Source organism: Macrotis lagotis, chromosome 8 (genome assembly GCF_037893015.1).
Source record: "Macrotis lagotis isolate mMagLag1 chromosome 8, bilby.v1.9.chrom.fasta, whole genome shotgun sequence".
Lineage (NCBI taxonomy): Eukaryota > Metazoa > Chordata > Mammalia > Peramelemorphia > Peramelidae > Macrotis > Macrotis lagotis.
In genome coordinates, this window is record NC_133665.1 from 116,087,689 (window position 1) to 116,109,940 (window position 22,252).

At 35.6% G+C, this 22,252-nt stretch overlaps 1 protein-coding gene across 1 annotated transcript in view; it reads right to left on the bottom strand.

Annotated features, from left to right (window-relative positions):
• The window catches only part of TNS3 (tensin 3), a 505,245-nt gene extending 484,109 nt beyond the window's left edge, over positions 1 to 21,136 (bottom strand). Inside the window, exon 1 of the mRNA XM_074198249.1 lies at positions 21,116 to 21,136. The gene's annotated coding sequence lies outside the window, so the exon portion shown is untranslated. The remainder of the gene's footprint in view (positions 1 to 21,115) is intronic.
• Positions 21,137 to 22,252: the final 1,116 nt, after the last annotated feature.

The following is a 22,252-nucleotide window of genomic DNA, read 5'->3' on the forward strand; positions in this document are numbered from 1 at the left end:
ACAGAGATAAGAGACCATGAATGTGAAGTAGTGCATATAAGATCAGACTTTTCTATATGTAATTTAGCTTTGTGAAATCTTGTTTGGTTGTTTCTTCTTACGTTATTATAAAACATGGAGGTGTAGAGGAAAGGGGGAATACAAGAAATAAGTGGTATTAAAAAAGCTATCATCTCAAAAATTTTTATTTAAGTAAAAAGATCCTATGGGAGGGAATTTCTACAGACAGGATAGGATACAATAAAAATCCTTCACGAAGAATATAGCAGCAGCAGCAGCATTTTCTACCTCATTTTCCCTCAAATCACCCTTTTTGTCCTATACAACCTAGCCTTGTGCCTAACAGGAAAGATTTTCATCATGGAAATAGAATGTTTTCCATAATGGGAATCTATTGATGGCTCAAGATCAGAAGTACCAGAGTCCTTACACATCAGGGTCATGATCAGATAATGAAGAAACTGGTACTTCTCAGCAGGGCATTTCTTTATCCTTTTATCTGTGTTACAAATCATAGGACTTTACTAGTCAGTGATCATGAGACCCTGATACACTGGAGTATTCTCTCTCTCTGAGTTTCAGTTTCTTTCTTTGTAAACTGAGTGAGACAGATTAAATAATATTTAGCAAAAACCTCTTCTGTCTCTAATATTCCATGTCTATCCATCCCCTCCTTATTTTTCTTGTTCTCTTTTCTCCCTCCTCTTCCTCAAAGTGCCAGATGAGTAAGACAGTGATGGTAAGGATTCATAGAGTAGGGAAGAGAAAAAGAAGAACTGTTTAACTGTCTTCCCTTTACCCCCCCAAACTCAAGTGTGACTCTCAAGAGAGTGTTTAGAGATCATTTGTAAAAATAGAATATGGTGGTAGAGTGTTAAAATGGAAAGAATTAAGTAATACTGATACCAATTACTACACAGTTAACAATTGGAGAGACCAAAACTTGGTCCTGACTTCTGTGAATGACACTAAAGTGAACTGATTTCAAAGTCACAGGACTAGAAGATAATTTCCTTTTCTCTGGTTTTGGACACTCCTTTCATTTTCCTCTTTTCCTTCTTTGGTCTTTTACACAAATGGAGTCTTTGGGACTTTCCCAAACAACATTTTTATCAGTTTATTTATTCCCAGAGAAAGATCATTTTTGACCTACCTTTTATTAGATATATAGTTCTTTGGATATAAACCTGGAAGGAACTTCAGAGACTCGGAAAGGACTGAGGTTATTTGATTTTTTTTTTGTCATGGATTCTCTTGGCAGTTTAATGAAATTGTGGATCTCATCTCAGATCAATTTAAAAATATTTATATAATGGAAGGAAATGTTAAATTAAGAGATTAGTGGAAATTATAAATGCATTTTTTCTCAAATTCCTTGAAATCTATCCATGCACTCTTTGGAGGGATCTTAAACTCCAGATTAATATGTCCTGATCTAGGACAACCACTTATTTTATTTAATTTTATTTTTAAGCTGCTTTGTTATTGTCTTTATTTTTAATATCACAGTCATTTCAGGAGGCTGAGGGGAACTAAATTCCAATTTCAGCCTTCTCTTAGGACATAATAAAATAACTGAGCACAAATATTTAAAGATAGTGACTAAACTTTACAATGAATAGAATATTTTGTTCCAGTAGTTCCCCATCTCTCAGTGTGAGGAGAGAGGTAATCTCTACTCTGGGATCTTTGTTAGTCTATGGGAGGGGATTTCTACAGACAAGGATAGGATACAATGAAAATCCTTCACGAAGAATATAGCAGCAGCAGCAGCAGCAGCAGCATTTTCTACCTCATTTTCCCTCAAATCACCCTTTTTGTCCTATACAACCTAGCCTTGTGATTTCAATTATCTAGACTTCAAACCGATAAAATGTTTTGTTGGGAATTTCATAGACAGTAAATCAGAGGCAAGATTCAAACTCATGTTCTCTTGATTCCAGATCCCAGATTTTTTCTCTGATACCATAATTTTTTTTTCATTAACTTTCTCTTCACCAGTGGAAAGTAACAATAACTCCAGTAGTTATATAAACCCCAAAGAGGAATTCTGAAAAAAAAAAAAACCCAGCATGAAACATTTTAGTATAATCAAAAGCAAGGGGAAGTTATCCCTGCATAATAGAATGATGGCTCAAATATTTTTGAGAAATTAGTGCTGTAACATAAGTTTGTAGTCATTATGGGGCCTTGAGCCTGCTAAACTTCAAAGCTCAATGCTGACTTTGGTTAAATGACTCTCAAACTATTTGAGGGTCATGGAAGTTGATGTCAAAACTTTTCTTCTCTTTTTTGGAGATTCCATATTTTTGGAGACTTTCTTAATTTTTTTCTTCTGTCTTCTTTGGTCACTTTCACAACTAGGAGCTATGGAGTTTTCCTTTTATTTTTTACCAAGACAGAAATCCCCTTTTAAAAATTACTATCTTGAGCAACATTGTGAATTCTTTCCTTCACAGCATGATGAATATAATCTGTCCCTAAGGAAATATATAGATTTTGTTCCCTTCCTCTTTTCTTCTTCTCTGTATGATAATTCTAGTCTTTTATTTGTGCCTTTATAACTGCCTAGCAGCCAGGGCATCCATTTGTTAACATTGTTCAGCTGTCTCCAATTGCATTCTGAGAAAGACCCAGGACTTAGAGAGTTAGTAAATGTATATTTCTAGAAAAATTCAATGTGATAAAGCAAAATAAAAGCAAACCACTGAGAAAAATGACCACAAAAATGATAATTTTCTAGGCACAGGGCATGGGAATCTAAGCCACTGGGCTAATAAAAGAGGAAAGTGTACTCTTATCACATTGGTCTGCTTTTTTCCCTCACCAAGTACAGTATATACACTTCATATTTAAATGTGCCAGTCCTACTAAGCCAAACCACAAAGGGACAAATTTTGTTCTAGAATGTTTCTGCTTATTTTTTTTTGTTGAGAAACTTGTAGAGAAATTAAAAATAATATATATTGACTCTTTCCAGCACTCTTCCCACAGGAATGTTACCACCATCAAACATAAGCCAACACGGGATGTTTTGAAATTGAAGAAAAAGTATTGTCCAGAAATAATTGTAAAGTCCTATCATGACTTCTAGAGGATAGAAACCAAAGATCCCTACACTAAATACAATTGTGATGACTGAAATCTCCTCAAAAATTGTCAAAAGACAATCTTTCTTGAATATTGGCAAGAATTTACTTAATTAGTCCTGGTTGTAACTGTGGTGAAAAATGCTGGTTTAAACTCCCCTACACAATGAATATTAATCTCCGGTTTCCCTTGGACTATCAAGGCCAAATTTGTCCCAAAGCATCTTTGAAAGATCCACGAGGATACTTTTTTGTCATTCAACTGGTAATTTACAGGTCTCATGCTACAGTCCCTGTGTAATTAGCTGTGCAAAACTGAGCCAGCCCACAAGACCACTACATTTACTTGGAATTCCAAGTTAATGTAAAAATGTTTATTTCTTAACATTTAGATATATTCCATAAATATAGAGGACATGAATATGGTCCTCACCTCCTCATCTCCTTCCTTGAGATTTTCATTTGTATATGATCACTCCTTGTCCAAAAGTCAAATGTCTTCTATGAACCCATAATTTCTTTATAGTTGTCTGTTTGCTTGTCTTATTCTCTACCCTTCCTCCTCAGTAGGCTGTAAATACCTGGTGGTCAGGGATCACTTTTCTTACTGTTTATATTTTCAGGACTTGTTTGTTGACTTAAATTGAATATGGAAAGAGCAGGAAATATCAGTGAAAGATTTTAGTCTATGAAAATAAGGAGGTCTCTGCATTTGGCAAGGGAGTTTGGACTCATACAAATTAACACTAATTTCAACTGTCACAGAATCAAAAACTCAAAGAATCTTACATTCTGAAGGAACCTCTATGACCTACTAGCCTAACCCATCAGAACTGTCTCAAGAACACACAAGAAATTGTCATTTAGTTTTTGTTTGATGATCTCAACGAAGAGAGATCTAATACTGCTCCAGGTAAGCTCTTCCACTTTGGGATAGGTATTTTTTGTTTTCCTCAAGCATAAATTTACCTCACTGTTATTTCTATTCCTTGTTCTATTCTCTGGTACCAAACACAAGGGCAAGGCTAATTTTCTCTCTCTTCTGCCCTCCAAGCACTTGAAAATAGTCATTACTACCCATACTCCTCCTTCTACACCCAAGTCTTTTTTTCATGATCAATTTCCACAGTTTCATAAATAGGGAACTCAAGATCATCTTCATGGTCATCTTCTTCTGGTTGCTCTTCAGCTCATTATTATCCTTCCTAAACATGACCAGAAGTTAATCTAATGTTCTAGATGTAGTCTGACCAGGGCAGGGTTTAGAGGCCCATCCTCACCTTATTTCTGGAAGCTATGTCATTCTTAATGTGGACCAAGAACACAATAGTGTTCTCATCTGTAACAACAATAATATGATTTCAAAGAGAGAGGAAGATAGGAAAGACTTCAATGTATTGGGCAGATTTCCTATGAGTGACTTTATAGGAAGATTTACAAAGGAAGAGGAGTTTCCAAAAAAACTGAAGACATATATATGGGTTGTCATCTGCACCATCCATTGTTAAACTTATGAATCCATCAAAATATGCAGAATAAATCTGCAAGGATTTGGAAAAAAATAGGGCTATATATTTTGGTTAAATCTCTCATCTTTTCTCCATCTTGGTTCCAACATTTATGCAAAGGATAACATGATTTCCCTTTTTATTCATTAGTTTTGAGCATAAATTATTTTTACTGCAACACATATAAGTTTTGAAGAACTGAGCTGATATGCACATATATGAAAAATATAATGTACATTACAAAATAAAATTAAGATCTATAATTTTGTTACATATTATAACATTTTCCTTATTCTTTTTTCAGGCTTATTGCTGATTTTTTCCTCTAGACTCTTCTAAGATAGGATTTTGATGGAATACTATCATGTTATAAGAAGTGATGAGCAGGATATTTTCAGAAAAACCTGGAAAGACATAATAACTGATGCAAAATGCAATGAGCAGAACCAGGAGAAGTTTGTATATAATAACAACAGTATTATTCAATGGCCAATTGTGAATGACTTAGCTATTCTCAGTAATACAAAGATCCAAGACACATCCAAAGTACTTTCTACCTCCAGAGGAAAAACTGGTGGAATTCAAAAAGGATACTTTTTAATTTTTTCTTGTTTTTTTCTCTGTTTTCTTTTACAACATGACAAATATGAACTATATGACTTTACATAGTTTTTGCATTTTCAATGAGATGGGAGAAGACAGAGAAAGGAAATTTAGAACATTTTTAAAAATTTAGGTTAAATTGGTTTTTATAATTATAATTAATAATAATAAGTAATAATTAAAAAATAAAATATCAAAAATGAAAAATATCTTCCTTAAGGATGGGGTTATCTTTTATTTGAAGTCTTTGCTGATTCCTCTAGCTGTTAGTGCCTTGCTCCCAACTACCTTCCATTTAACTACCACATATATATTATATACATATAATATATGCATATATATTATATTTATTAACTTTCCCTCTTCTGTGTGTATTAATATCTATACTTTTTCCTCTCCCTATTAGAATATAAGCTTATTTTGCATAGGGGTTATATCAATTGCTTTGCTACCTATATTTCCCATTGCCTAATAAGTACCTAACATTTTTTAAATACTTGCTGATTTACTGATTAAAACCATGACTTAAAATCATGTTACTATTTTTTCTAGCTAAAAATTTTCTTTTTTAGCTTGAATATCTTTTCAATTTACTTCATTTTAAAAAATTAAAATTTTCATTTGCAGTTCCAAATTCTTTCCTCTTACCCAACTCATTGAGAAGATAAGAAATGTTTCTATTATAAATATTAAGATTATTTCAGGGTTTTTAAAAGGAGAAAAATAAAAATAACCATTGTAATTATATATATATATATATACACAAAATAAAGTTTATTTTTAAAAGCAAAAACTTGAATGGCCAAATATTAAGTCTGATTTTCTGAGTTCAGCTATATAATGACTAGGCAGTGGAGCTATTAAACTACTGTTAAGATTAGTAATCATTTGCCTTTCCCCTCATTTCCCACTAGCACCTAAATTTCTAATCATTGATTTTTTGTTTTTATTGGAATGGATGCTTCCTCCACCAACACAGATAAGCATTTTCCCATGTTTCATGAGTTGCAGGGGTCAAAAAAAAATAACCACATGACAAACAATTTTCTGGCAGCAAGACCCTTTTATGGAAGATTAGTTCTCCCCAATGTTCGTTTCCCCAGTGAATGAAAGGAAAAGTCCAGTTGTCTTGCTACATGGGGCTCCTCCTTGCTAAATGAAATGAACTGCTACATTGAGTTTGAACCTGTCCTAACACTATAATCTCATTTTCTAGTTTTCAGGTCACTCATGTCACAAAATTGTTAAATCCTGAGAGACATATGGACTCCATACCTCTCTTCACCTTTATGTTTAAAGACATTTTTTCTTTCTTGTTCTGTGAAATTTCCATAATAACAACCATATGAGAACAATTTTATGTGTATATCCTGCTCCTTTCTATATCACATGCCTTTCTATAATTCAAAATGTTTCCTTCAAATAACTCTTACCCTTCCATCTTTCTGTCTATATGTACATGTACAAGGACTATTTTTCTTTTAAATTATTCAGATAATATATAAAAACAAGAACATGATTTTAAGTTATGACTTTATATAAAGAAATTCAGCATTCTATTTCACAGGAGAATCATCAATTTTTAGTGTAAAATAGTAGGAAATAATGACTTCTTTAATAAAGAGATCTTCCAAGATGAAGAAATTTCTCCTAACAATGAAGGTTAATAACTTCTCTGAAATATATAGTCTTATAAAGCCAAGCACTGAGAGTTTAAATGGCTTGCCAAGGTTCATCCAGTTAAGAAGCATCAAACATAGAACTTAAATCCAGGTTTCCCCCAGTTTTGAAATTTTTTTGCCAAGGCTAACTCTCCATCCATTATACAAAGCTATCTTTTTAATATATATGTATAGCTATAAATGGAGATGATACATATGTATATACATACATATATATCAACTCGGTCTTACACATGCTAACCTCTTTTCATAAATGATAAAGATTATCACAATTTAATTTTTCTATTCTATCTTGATCTATATATATTTGGAATTTTATATTGAAGTAGCTTTAGACCTAATTCAAAGAGAAATATTAATTTCTCTATAGCTTTTCTACAACACTGCCCATGTGTCTGTACTAGGGAACTAACTACTTTTTAAAATGTTATATGGATACATTTTGTCTTTATATCACATTTATTTTGGGGGCAGAAAATCTCTTTATTCCTCCAAATTGAACTCTCCCTGATGACAAAGAAAAACAAGTGCAAATATACAACACAATGACCTTGTCTGATAATATTTATCATCATTTTGCTTTAATAGTCTTCCACCTTGTTGCCATAATAGGGAGAGGTATATTTAATTATATATTCTGCACAAAACCTGTATTTTTTTTAAAAGTCAGAATTCTGTAATTATGGTCAGGATAATTAGGGCTACCTTATCTAATAGATATGAAACTAATAGATTCAGGCTGTCATGGAGTTTAGATAGAAATCAAGTTATTTCAGAAATTAGTAGCATATTATTTATTTTTTGCTTCTTTTTTATTCTATGTCTCAGTGCTTAGTTTTAAAGTTTTGAAACTTAAGCTGAACATAATATACAGAAATAACTGGGGGTAAAATTCCTCCACAAATGGGCTCTTCCAAAGGGTCCTAAATGCTTAACCTATGTCAATTTAGATGAAATTAAACATGAATGAGCAGCTGAAACAACAAATGGAAAATGTGGAGATAATCTTATTTTTAACAAAAACTTCTTATTGATCTCTTGTCTAGCCTGTCCTAGGGGACTACTTTAAAAAAAGTGTTATATGGATATCTTTTGTCTTTACATCACATTTATTTTTGGGGGAGAAAACTATTCCTCCAAACTGAACTCCTTCTGATGACAAAAAAAAGTGCAAATACACAACAAAATTGTCTATCATTATCCCCCCCTTCTCAGAATGCCACCTCCACCTCTCCTCTGAGTCTGTCCATATTCTATTCAAGGACCAATTTCATTCTCAGCACTCTATAAAGTCCCTGAAACACTCATTCCCAAAATTTAGAGCCCAGAGGGACCTCAGGGGTCATCTAGACCACTTGAAGATTTTCAATGAGGTAATAGAACTCTTTCTCTCCCCCCCTTCTTCCCCTCCCCCACCTCTTTCTCTCCCCTCTTTCTTTCTCTTTCTCCCCTTCTTTCTCTCTCTCTCCCCCATCTTACTCTCTGGCCCCCTCTCTCACCCCAAATTTTTAGAGGCAGTTGGAGTTAAGTAATTTGTCGCAAGCTGGTGCTTTATCCACTGCACCACATACCTGCCCCTTATTATCTCTTAAGGAAGCCCATTCTACCTTTGGATTTCTACAAATTGTTAATTAATCAGTAAGTATTTGTTGAGCACCTCTCATGAGCCAGATGCCCAGCTAGGTATTACAGATCCAGAGACAAAAAAGAAAATTGTTTCTCCAGAAGATTTGGTTCTACTAGGGCAGTCGAAATGTGTGTGTATATATATATATATATATATAATTTCCTGACTATATATAGTCAGGAAATTTTTTATTTTGTTGAGTTTAAATTTGCTACTACAAATTCCACTCTTAGTTTTACTATCTGATGAAAAACAAATATAATCCCAATTCCACTTTACAATCCTTCAAATACATTAAGACAGTTATATCTTGATGGTGATTGACTTTTCTTTTGAAGACCATGACACCGGGGGAGGTGATACCATGACAAACATGTGAATTATATTTGAGAGAGAGAGAGAGAGAGAGAGAGAGAGAGAGAGAGAGAGTGTGTGTGTGTGTGTGTGTGTGTGTACAGAGGGCTGTGTTAAGTCATCAGTCTCACTTTCTCCTCTAGAGCCATCTGGTTTCAGGGGCCAGATATTAATCAGGAGAGTAGAGATGACCCTGAATGTGAGGCATTCAAGGTTAAATGACTTGCCCAAGGTCACACAACTAGTAAGTATCTGACTCTCCCCCTCCTCAATTCTTCTCTTCTTCTTTAGAAGAGCTTTCTCTTCTAAAGTTCAGGGCAGCTATTAAGCACAGTGTGTAGAGCACCAGTCCTAGAGCCAGGAGGTCCTGGGTTCAAATATGACCTCAGTAATTATGCACTTAATAATTATTTAGCTGTGTGACCTTGGGCAAGTTACTTAACCCATTGCCTTGCCAAAAAATAAAACAAAAAAAGAACTTTAGCTCTTTGAATCTAGGCTTATATGAATCCTCCATCATCTCAATAACTTTGTTACTCTACTCTGGATATATTCCATTATCATCTTCTTCCTAAAAGATGGTATCCAGAATTGAATATAGTACTCCCAGAATACAGTGGTATTATCATCCCCTGAGTTCTAGACATTATATTTCTCTTAAAGGAGCTTACCATAGAGTCTTCACTTCTTCCTGATCTCATAAAGCTTTTTGTCAATTCAGCCTTCGGCAAAAGTGCTATTTTGCAAAATTTTCACATTGTAAATTGACATATGCTGTTTTAAAATTCTTCCCATGGTTGTATCTTGGTTCCCCAGTTAGATTGTAAGTAATTTGAGGACATAGACCATATCAACTATTCTTGGGGTTCATCAATAATAAAATCTCAAAATCTTTTTCTTGATTAATTCCTGAATACAAAATAGAGAATCTAATCTGACCATTCACTTTTCTTCTTTCAGTACCACCCAGTTGTTTTCTTACTTTAGGAAATATTTCTCAATGTCTAGTCCAAACTTTTCATGTGGTTGCTTCAAGCCAATTACTTCTTTATCTCATCCTCTTTAGAAACTGTAAATAATTCCCTTCCTTGATTTATATTGTTTTCTTTGAACTGGAGGCAGGAGGAAGAAAACTGATAACAAGGCAAGAAAATAACAAGGAGACAAATTGAGCATAAGTAAAGGAAGCTTTCTTAAGGGAAAATTGCCAAGTAAATTCACTTGTTATGCTTTTTTCTGTCTTTGAGGCACTTAGCATGATGTTTATCACATAGTAGGTGTTTTCTAAATGCTTGCTGTTTACTTGGTTGAAGCAAAAGGTGAATCCAATGGAAAAAAATCATTTACCATACTTGTCTGAATTTGGTCAGCCGTGGACTAAAGAAAGACTGCATTGCATAAATGAAATCTTTGGGTTTAAAATTTTTTTTGCTGATGAATTGTTCTTTCATTTTTCTCTTTCTAATAATTCTCTCACTCCACCCTATAAAACTCTCTCTTATAACAAAGTGAAATTAGCAAAATGAACTATTCACTGATCATGTCAAATCCACAAGCATCATTCTATACCCATAAACTATTATCACTTTAATTTTAACTGGAGGAAGGAGAAAAATGGAAATTGGAATTCTGATGTCTTCTAGTGAGGTTTTCCTTAGCATTACCATGAATACTGAGTGTGTACATATATATATATATATATATATATATATATATATATATATATATATATATATATATATCACTTTTTTCCCCTTTGGATTACTCCCCTTTGCACCACTTCATTTAAACCTTTCTAAATTTTTAGTCATTATTTCTTATTGCACAGTGACTTTCATTATTTCTTTAGCTATGCTCAATCAACAGTAGCCCTGTTTGTTTCCAATTTCCTACTATCACAAAAATTTCCATGAATATTTTAATATGTACTGGACCTTTTTCTGTCTTTTATCTCCTTGGATTATTTGTCTAATAATGATATCCTTTGGTTTGTTCAAAGGTCTTGAACAATTTAGCCATTTTGAAATCGAATAATTGAGGTCTCCTTGTAAAGAAGAAAATTATGGAGAAAAAGACTGAAGAATTACACTCATTAATGGCTGTTCAGGTTTAAGGCAAGCTGAATTTTGGGGAGAAGTGGAGTGTGACTTCTTTTTGGAACAATTCAACCCATAGAGTGCTCTGTAATTATAAAGTGCTAAATAAATGAATTATGAAAATAACAATAAGGCACTTTAAGAATCTGCAAAGTGTTTTACAAATATTATCTAATTTTATCCTCATAATAACTCCAGGAGATGTAGTGCTAATATCTCCATTTGACAGATGAGAAAAACTAAGGCAAAGAAGGGTTAAGTGATTTGCACAGGCTTTCAAAACTAGTAAGAATCTGAGATCAAATTTAAACTCAGCTTTTCCTGATTCCAGGTCAAGCATATTATCCACTATCACCTACCTACCTGATACGAGATCCTTTGGAGATCATGTACATACATGATTCTCAGACACAGACCATCAATGGGACAATATTAGCATTCATATTGTTTTAATAAGAAGCTCCATGTCTATAAAAGAACTATTATTTACCAAAGGCAATCCAGATTTGCAACATATGCCATGTCATCATTTACCACACGATGCAGCTTACTTATGTCTGTTTACCATGTGTTTGATATCATATTCACTCAAGTCTTCTTCTCCCTGGGTCCAAAAACTAACCACTGTGCCACCTAATTGCCTCTTGTCTATGGAAATATGAGGAAAGACATGAAGCGCAATTGAATTCTTCAATGGGAAAAAGTGATTTTTTGTGGATTTTATTTAATTTTGAATAGTAGTATTGTATTAACCAATGATAGTACCAACAGGATTATATCCAGACACAGAGCTCCCCAGAAAAATATGCTTATTACATGTATGGCTCATGCAGGTAAAACCCTGCATGATAGAGAATCTCCATTGGCTACAAGAATTTGAAATGCCAATGATGGCAGGATATACCAAACCAGGAAGCCGTTTTTCCTGATTATAAACACTGATGTTTATTCAGCTTTCAGGATCTCCCTCCTATCTCCCACTTCCCATCTTGACTATGCAGGGACTAGAAAACAGAGAGATTTATTTATTTATTTTTGCAGCATCAAGGACAACAGCCTCTTCCTTCAGGGTTTTGAGACACAGGGACTGTCACAGGCTACAGAGCCAGGGATTCTTATGTCTCCAGTGAAAATGAATGTACTTCCTGAAGTCTTGGATCCTGACCAAAAGATCTAAACAAGTCAAGTCCCTGAGCACACCACAAGTCTTTGACTCAAGGTTTCAGAACTGACCTGTCTTCCAGTTAGATGGCATTGGTTTAACTAGTCAAGGACATGCTATTTAGCTTTCTGAGCAAGGAAACAGAAGAAAATGTTTATCTTATAATTTTTATACAATATTAATTTTACCCCATTCTGCCTGAATAATTTTTTTACATAAAAAAGTTAATCCTGCAGTTTGAATTCCATTGAATATGAAAGCACAACAAGTGACCCTATAAAGTAGGTGGAATAGGAGAGAGACTAAAGATTCCTGAATCAGAGGCAGCATTACATAGGCCAATAATGTTAAACTCAAATAGTAATACAGACTATTAATCTGGATAGTTAAGGAGTCCTGTGGGTCACATGATTTTTTCCTCCTATATTCAGGAGGGTTGTAAAGCATGTTCTAGTCTAGTGTAAGACTTTGAGGGAAAAGATTCTAAGCTTAAATCTTGCCTTTCTAGGCAAATCATTTAATTGATTTTTTAATATTTTGCTAACTAAATTTCCTTATAACTGATTTTCTTTGTAATTCTATGGATTTTACTTAATTCATTTAAAAACATTATTCTGAAAAGGAACACACATAAGTTTCACTACACTGCCAAGGGATCTGTGATATTAAAAAAAAAAAATTAAGCGAGTCTGAAAGAAAAGACCTAATAAGTTTTGTTCAGCTCTAAGACTTTTAGTTGTAGAGGTGTCTCTTTTCTTTGGTAGAAAAAGTTTTGTCACTTCAATATTCCCTTTATCACAAATCCAGGCCCTATCTCCAGATACAACATAAATATAACATATGTAATGATGATAGCTAGTATTTTTCTCACAATGGTCCAGTGAAGTAGATAAATATATATATATATACATATATATATATGTATATATATATATATATATATTGAAAAGGAGGAAACTGAGGCTTTAAGTGATAAAAGGCTTGTTCCAAGTCTCACAGAAAGCAATGACAGGGCCACTTCCATATTTTGCCTTTGGAATCTGAATTATAAATTCTGGTATCATAATGGATAGAACTGGCCCTGGAGTCAAGAGTTAGCTGACTGACCCTACGCAGATCATTTAACCTCTGATTGTCTAGGTTTCCTAACATAAAATGGTTGTAGAGGTATCTTCTTTAATTGGTAGACAAAGCTTCCTCACCCCAGCATTTATCAATGAAATCACAGATCCAGGTGCTATTCCTAGATTAATATAAGCAGAGTATATACATACATATATATATATATATATATATATATATATAATTAATTAATCAGAACTAATATTTTTCTCACAATGGTCCAGTGAGGTAAACAAAATAAATATTATGAATAATAGCATCTACCTTGCAGGTTATTGTGAGGATCAAATGAGATAATATCTGTAAAAAATTTCTTAGCTCAGTGTTTGACCCATAGAAGGTACTATATAACTCTAATACCTTCTCTCTTTTCTGAATGATTAGTTCATTGCTACCTAGACCTTAGTTTCCTCATCTATAAAACAAGACAGTTGGGTGAGATGATCTCTAAAGACCTGCTCTCAAGTTTATCTTCTTTCGAACAGACTGAGAAAGCAGAGCATGAACCTCCAGGAAGTACAAGGCCAATATATTTAGATCAGTAATTCAGAGATCTTGTTTTTGTCACCTCTCCATGAATGATCATTTAATCACAAACATTTTTTAAGCTCTGTCGATGAAGAAAAAGGCAAATAGCAAGGGGCCAATCTTTAAGGAGTTCACATTTTAATGGGGGAGACATATGAGATAGGTGTGTGTGACATACACACACACAGAGATACATATATATATATATATATATATATATACATACACACATATATATACACATACACACATAGAGAGAAATAGAAGAAAGAGGAGAAAGGGTAAGAGAGAAGGAAAGATGGAGAGAGAGAGAGAGAAAGATGAGAGACAAAAAGACAGAGACTCTAAAACTATATTGCTATATTGGGCAGAAGGAAAGGAAAAAAGAAAATAGAGGGAAAAAAGAAAATTATATGATAATTTGAAAAAGATAAGTTATATGTAATAAATTTTCAGTTTCATGTACAATCATTTTAATTATTATGTTATGGAAATGCTTGTTTTATTCCATCAATTAACAAAGGAAATAAATGAAAATTAAATTTTAAAAACTATAATTACAGAAAAGGCATTGGCAAAAGAAAGTTTCTTCTCTGTGAGATTCCTATATAACTGAAATTACAAGTTCAATTCCTATCTCTATTACATTTAAATGCTACAGCTTTTAGTACCTTATTTCTTTGCCCCCACTGATTTATTCTAATCCTGCTATTTTTCACTCTGAGGCAATATGATAAAGTAGAAAGAGCACTAGTTTTAGAATCAAGGGATTTCAGTTCAAGGGTCAGTCCTGTATCTTTCTACCAGTTCCACCTTGTTAAATTACTTACCTTCCCTTCACCTCACCTTCCTTATCTTTGAGATAGGGGAGATCATCCTTGTTCTACCTACTTCAAAGGATTATTATGAAGACCAGTAGGGATGCTGCTTGACAAGCTTCCTAATCTACTTTGATCAAATCCTGATCTCATTTCTCACGAGGCTATTTCCAAATTTGTTCTTCTCTCCTCTCATCACTAACCTTCTCTCTAGTTCCTTCCCTTCAGTGGCTGTCTTAGCCTCCTACATCATTAAGAATTCTGAGACCACAAGTGATGAACTCTGAACTTCCTTTGTTAAACCTTAGTTTCCTTAGAAGAGAAGAGAAATCTCTGCCACACAAGAAGACCAATCATTCTGACTCTGTCCTTGAATCCATTTTCTCCATCTCTTCCAGGACCATGCTGCAATAGAGAAACCCTTTTCATATACTTATAATCTCACACTTGACACTGATTCTTTTTAACTGCCTGCAAACCTGCTCAGGATTTCTTGCTTCTTAAACCCTTGACACTATTCCATTCACCTATTTATGTCCTCACATTTCTTTCATCCCTTTCACTACTAAATTTGGAAAATTCATATATATCCAGGGATATATGAACAACAGCAAACTCTCAGAAATATATATATATATGTATATATATTATATATATATATATACATATATATATACCTATAGACACATAGACACATAGGACACATTTAAGATTAATCATCACATCATTATCATTTTTTTCATCACTTTCTTAAGTGTAGACAACTAACAAAATAATAAATCTATCCCTGATTTGTAGTATTTGCCAAATTCTGCAATGTAAATGCCCACTGAAAATTTAACAATTGGTTTTCTCCAACCAGATGAAGTTGACTCCAACACTTCAAACTTTTCAGGATTCACTCAGTCAGTCCCTTGCCATTTGGCTTCCTCTCCACTCTTCTACTGGAACTGTTATCTTAATGAACTCAATTAATTCAAAGAAATTCAAATTAGCCCTCAATCTTTTTGATCTCTTTGCAGCTTTTGAAACTTGTTCATCTCTAGAGTACTTTCCTCCTTGACCTTCAAAGATACTATGCTTTCTTTGTTCTCTCTTACATTTCTGATTATTCTTTCTAGGTATCCTTCATCAGTTTCTATTCTGCTTATGAATCTTCATTCTATTGTAGTATAATTTTAGGTAAATCATCTCTCTGAGTCTCCATTTTCTCATTTGTATATTTATAAGGTTGAACTTCTCTCTATAATCTCTTCCTTGGCTATCCAATTTTATTACCACAGTTTCAACTACTATCTCCTCAGTGAAAATTAAATCTAGTTTGTATAATCCTTATCATTATTTTTGAAAATTCCCTTTCCCAATAACCCAGAAGATATTTCCATGTAGATATCCTGCCAACATTTCCTTCTCAGAATGTCCAGAAATTTGATTATTAAATTTTCAGAGTGAGCATTTACAACAAAACTACACAGAATAATTTTAAAAAGAAGACATTAAGATTAAAGAATTCTGTGAAAAGTTTAATTTGAAGGAAGCCATGAAGACAAGAGGTTAAGATGAGGAGGGATGGGGTAGTGGATGAGGGCATGGGGAAAAATTCAGTGAAAATGTCAGAAATTAAGAGGTGGAGCATATATGAGGAATAGCAAAGAGACTAGTGTTACCAGACTGAAAAATATTTGAAGGGGAGTAATGTATAAAGGGATTTGTAAAGCCCAACCAAGGAATTCTAGAGTTCACAGGGGGACACTGGAGTTTATCAAATGAAGGACAACATAATCAGGTCAGATCTTCATATTATGAAAATCACTTTGACAAGCAAGTAGAGAATGAATTGAAATGGGGAGAAATTTGAGATAGAGAGATCAATCATCAGGTTATTGTAATTAAAGGTCTTTTTCACTGTGACAAACAAGTATTTAGAAATAAACATATTGCTCTTACCCCAAGCCAGGATTCAGACACACTAGTAAATTATGGGGCTATAAAGACCTGTCTGCACCAGGGTGGTGGCAGTGTCAGAGGAGAGGTCAAATACAAAAGGTGTTATATACATAGAAATGATATGATGACCATTGATTGGATATGTAGGGTGAGGGTGAAGAGTGAAACAAAACACTTAATTTGAGAACCTAGGCGACTAGAAGAAGGATAGAATTCTCTATGAGAGATGGATAAGGAAGAAAGATAATGAATTCAGTTTTGGATACTTGATTTAAGATGATTATGGGACATAGTCTGTGATAGCTAATAAGTTGTTGGATTTGGAAGACTGGAGGTCAGAAGAGATGTTAGGGCTAGGCAAGTAGCTCAAAAATTATCAACATAGAGATGACAATTGTATACTTGGGAGCTGATGAGATCACAAGTGAAATAGTATAGAGAGAGAAGAGAAGACCTAGGACCGAGTCTTAGGTAACATCCATGATTAGTGGGACCGAAGTATATTAAAATGCAGCAAAAAATATAAAAAAAATTAGGGACAGAACCAGAAAAGAGCAGTGTCACAAATCCTAGAGCAATGAGAATATCAAGGAGAGAGTGATGATCAATAATGTCGTAATACTTCTCACCTCTCATAACTTTTGTTGCATTACTCATTAATAAGCACACTTAATATTGAGCATAATTTCTTTATGTAATTATATCTTGCCCCTTTAACTAGAGGTCCAGCTACTTGAGGATAGAGAAAGAGCCTTTTTTTTTTAGTTTTTTTTGCAAGGCAAATGGGGTTAAGTGCCTTGCCCAAGGCCGCACAGCTAGGTAATTATTAATTGCCTGAGACCGGATTTGAACCCAGGTACTCCTGACTCCAGGGTCGGTGCTTTATCCGCTGCACCACCCAGCCGCCCAAGAGCCTTTTCTTAACTTTGTATTTTCCCAACACCTAGAACTGATTCTTTACATACAATGGACATTGACTTTATCTGTATCGTATTTGTAATATATGTAAAGTTCTTTGTGAATTGTTAAGAACAATGTGAAAATAATATGATATAACCAGAATTTAACTGATTATAATCTTCAGGGATGGAGAGAGGTAAAGGGAGCAAAGTTAAAGTCAGTGTGGGATATTTAATTTATGCCATTTGGCTTGTTTGAGAGAAGTGGGAACATCATATTTATGGACTGAAAGATAAATGAAACAGATAATGGTTTCAATCTTACCATTCATTTCTTGTAACTTGGATTTGAAATTTAGGATAGTAAAAAAAAAATACCATGAAACAACCATTTCACAATGATTGATATAGTGAGCGTGAAAAAACAAGAAAAAATGTCAGATCCTTACTTGTCAATTTGAGCCCTCAAAGGTTGGTTATTTCTTTAACAGTTTCCAGCCCATCTAAACCACATTAATATGTGGAGTTGGTGAAGAAATCATACTGGAATCTCTGGTTCTGCCACTTGCTTAGTAGTTCAAAACTATTGCCAGGGCATCATATCTGGTATAATTTTGACACTTTTGCAGCTACAGATGCTCATTAAACCCAATTCCCCATCTTCCCTAAAAATGAAGTGTCTTTTAATCAAAGTCTAAAAAGATATGATTGGTTCTTTGAGAACAGACTGGTGGAAAAGGAATTTTTCTTAAGAAGAGGATTGATTGAGATGATAGAGTGGAAGTCAGGAGGTGTTGGCTGTGTCTACCTAGCTGAATTAGAAGGAATTTACCTGACTTGGGGTAAGGGAAATATTATTATTTCTAAATACTTGCTTGTCACAGTGAAAAAGATCTCTAATAGCCCTCTCTGGATCACTTCCAGATCATTACCCTGTCTTATCTTTTATATCATCATTAGATACTTCAGTGATGATAAAGTAAGGTGACCTAAAGTTTTGTTATCACATAAACCACTATTTGTTTAGCCATTCTCCTATTGATGAGCAACACTGTGTTTCCAATTCTTTGCTACTATCAAATGTGCTGATATGAATATCTTAGAAACTTTCCATATAAATAGATGGAAACTTTTTTTTTCTATTTTTGACTTCTTGAGGAATCCACCTAGCAGTAGGATCTTTGGATCAAGGAATTTTAACATAATCTTTTTTTAGCATAATAACAAATGATTTTCCAGAGTAGTTAAGCCAATTAATAGCTCCATTAAATGTGTTAGTGTACCTAACTTTCCACAATTCTTCAAACCAATTGGCCATTCCAGCCAGTCACTTTCACTTCTTGGAGGAAAAAAAAACTGTTATCTGCTTTTATATAGTTGTTATTCCTGGATATATCCCCACCCCAATGTCCAACTGAACAGTTACTTGTAGTGAAGAAAAAGAGTTAAACCAAAACAACCAGTACAGCCTACTTCTCTGACAAGAGGAAGAAGGTATGGTTCATTATCTATTCTCTTGGAAGACTATCAATTTTTGTCTTTATAGACATTAACTTTCTTTGTTGAAAAGAGCAAATGGGGGCAGCTAGGTGGTGCAGTAATTAGCCACTGGTCCTGGAGTCAGGAGGTCCTGAATTCAAATTTAATCCCAGATATTTAATAATTACCTAGCTGTATGACCTTGGGCAAGTCACTCAACCCCATTATCTTGCAAAAAAGAAAAAAAAGGTAAAGATCCTTTTCCCTTGAACCTTTTCACAAGTAGAAATATAGAGGTAAAAAAGCTAAATACTATAGTCTTTTCTGCTTCTGAATGTGCAATTAAATTCAACTTGCATTTATTAAATGCCATCCCTGTGTTAAGTTGCAGTAGACATTGAAGATACAAATTAAAAAGTGAAAATAATTCCTTCCCTCAAGGAGTTTACATTCTTCTAGTGTTCCCAAACATATTAGACACCAATATTAAACAAGTATTTAGTAAATCTACTAGAGATCTATTTCCTTAAGATTAGTTTTATTATATGTTGTTTATCCTATTGCCATTAATATTAAAAGTAGATGTATATTCTGAAAGTATAATTGTTTGTCCATTCTCAAAGAGTACCATGACAACAGGGAATTGATGCCATGATATACATGTGTATTGGATTTAGGTGGGGGGTGCTGTGTTAAGTTGCCAATCTCACTTTCTCCTCTGGAGTCACCTGAGTCCATTGACCAAATATGGATGAGGACTCCCTGGGAGAGAGGCCTGAATGCAAAGCAATTGAGGTTAAGTGACTTGCTCAGATTCACACCACAGCTCAAGTGTCTGAGACAGGATTTGAATTTAGGTCTCCTGATTCCAGGGCTGGTGTTCTATCCAGTGTACCACCTAGGTGCCCTGGAATTGTGAAGGTATTTACTAGATGGTTAGCTAGTGCCTAATTTTTGAGGGGAGAGAGAGAGAGAGAGAGAGAGACAGAGAGACAGAGAGAGACAGAGACAGAGACAGAGAGAGAGAGACAGAGAGAGAGAGACAGAGACAGAGACACAGAGACAAAAAGGGTGAGAGAGATAGAGACAGAGTGAGAGACATATATAGAGACAGAGGGGGAGGCAGAAAGACAGAGAGACAGAGAGAGACAGAGAGAGAGACAGAGAAGCCAAGTCAAGCCATCCACTACTAGGTAAATGGGAATACACTATGAATTAGGCCTACTTGTTTGTGTGTCACAAAATAACTTCAAAGTGGAAAACACTACAATTCCATTATTAGAAGGAGGGTTTCTTCTCCAGCTGAAAGTAATTTCCAGCCTGGTCAGTGTAAGGAAGAATGCATTTAAAGTAGTTCCCTGAGATTGAGAAGAGCTGCTAAAGCTTCTTTATGTCAAATCAAACGTTTTTGGAAGAACAAGGATGGGGCTATGGTAAGCTAGCTATTGTCGATCATTCCCTGTTATATTCAGGAGACTTTCCACATCTGCTGTCTGTAGCTCTGTGCTGGGCAAGGAAAAACCTGGACCCAAGGCAGCCCATTATGCAGTTACTTTTCTTGACCCTTGTGCTTGGAAGGTTTGGGATCGTGTTTCTGGAGGTGGATATGGGCAGTCCACAAGCTACTCCAGAGGTTCTCTCATCAACACTCCCTTTCATGACTTTACCCATCACACTATGTCATGACGGTCACAGCATCACTGGAACTAAAAAGGAAAATCTCTCCTTGTGTGCTTACCCCCAATCCATGCTGCTCAATTGAGTTTGATTAAACTTAATTAGTGCCTCCTGGCTTTTTGCTTTCAGTCAGTTCAACACAGAAACCCCAGGAAGACACCTACAATAGAAAAATCTAGCATTCTCGTGATGGAAATAGTGAAAGTGCTCCTCAGAGAAATTAAGAGGCTGAAGGCTAAGTGAGAGAGAGGAGCAAGTCTCAGAGGGTGCCTTCTGGTTGTTGTAATCCAGGAAGGGCTTTCCCCTGCAACTGCCCTTAATTTTTCATTATATTTTGATTTTCTTTCTGTAACTACTTCTTCCCCCTTCCACATACACATATACACACACACAGAGAGACAGATACACACACATACATACACACACACAGATACGAACACAGAGACACACAGCTGCACACTGACAGACGCACAGACACAGACATACAAGCACACCACGAGACACAGACGCAGAGCAGACCCTACCTGGCTCCTGATGGCCTTTCCCCCTGCTCGGGGCGGGGGCTGGTCCCCAGGTCGGGTGCAGAAGTGGTCCTCCTGCAGGCAGGCCAGACTCCCGGAGCAGCCCATCAGGGCAGCCTCTCACCCGGCCGGGCTGCTGCTAGGGCAGCGGAGGCTGCGGCCTCCTCTCTGCCTCCCGGGTGGCCCCTCGCTGCCAGCCTCCCGGGACAGGCAGCATGGCAGTGCAAGCCGCAGCCTGCCAAGGCTTAACCTTTGGCTTCCAGCCCCGTCCGGGCAGGTTGGAAGCCTTGGGAGCTGCTGCCGCTTCCCCTGCTCTCTCAGGCACCCCGCACCCCCTCTCCTAAGCCTTTGTTATCGGAATCCCATGCTGACCACACTGTGCCCCTCCGAGGCGCAGCCAACACTGTGGAAAGCTTCAGCTCCAGCTGGGGGGAGCTTCGCCTTCCTCTCCTGGTGGGAGGCTTTGGGGATCACTGAATGGTATGGATACAATAACAAGGAAGCTAATAATTTGGACAGCACTCTTGGGGGGGGGGGGCGGAGGCTGAGCGGTCTTTGTAAAAAGGCCGAAAGAGCTATCCAGCAATCTGTCACTGAGGCCCGCTGATAATGCCCGCCTAATTCGAGAGCAAATAATGACTATTGGAAGCCAACTCAATCAGAATGACTTTGAAAGCCGAGTTTCAGAGTGGAAAGCATTTTGAAGGAATTTCCTGTTTCTTTGAGCTGTCATTCTGGGTGGGTAATCCCCCTTTGATTTTTTTTTCCTCCCCTCCTTCCACATAATTTAGCGTTCAGAGCTGCAAAATGATGCTGGAGACTAATGACTGTTTCAAAGGCATTACTGGGGACTGTTCATATTACAGCGGCCTCAACCAACAGCCAGGGAGCCTGTTAGTTTTAGCTGTTCAAAGCCCCTTCTTTGAAACCATTGTGGGAGGGGGGGGATTGGCTTTAAGCCAAACGTTGGTGTGTAAGGTTTCAGTCTTGTACAATTCATTTTGGGGGGAGAAGCCATGGGGACAGGGGAAGGGGGTTGGAATATACTCTTGGGGGGAAAAATCTTTCTGAGACAGTTCATACCTTTTTTTTTTAGTACTTCTTTAATTCTAAACTTGAACATCTCAAAATTTTAAAAAA